Source organism: Charadrius vociferus, unplaced genomic scaffold (assembly GCF_000708025.1).
Source record: "Charadrius vociferus isolate BGI_N301 unplaced genomic scaffold, ASM70802v2 scaffold871, whole genome shotgun sequence".
Lineage (NCBI taxonomy): Eukaryota > Metazoa > Chordata > Aves > Charadriiformes > Charadriidae > Charadrius > Charadrius vociferus.
In genome coordinates, this window is record NW_009646866.1 from 58673 (window position 1) to 59131 (window position 459).

Here is a 459-nt window from a genome sequence, read left to right on the forward strand (position 1 = left end):
CGGGTATTTTTCCAAGTAAAGCTCTGAAGGGAGGCACTAGGCTTGTGCTGTCGGTCCGCGGCAGTTTCCAGAGCTACCTAGCATCGATAAATGCCTCGGGAAGAGCCACGGAACTGGATGAGTGCCCCAGAAAGCCCCTGGCGGGAAGGAAAGTGGAGGTAGTAGAACTGGGAAGGGGAATAATGCAGCAGCAGGGCACTAGAGAGAGTTCTCTAGCCCAACCGCAAGCTTAGCTAGTACGGCTGCAGCTCAGCAAAACACATCCAGCGGTGGAGGTAACAACAGAAACATTAGCGGGTAGCGTGGAGAAAAAGGGACCATAAACCGGAAAAATAAAAATTGCACGACACAGCTCCTTTAAAGGAAAAGGTGGGTGGCTCTTAAAAGAGCCTTTGGGTTGTCGAGATCGTCAGTCCGCGGAGCGAAAAGGCTTTAGCCGCCGAAGCCGTAGCGGGTGCG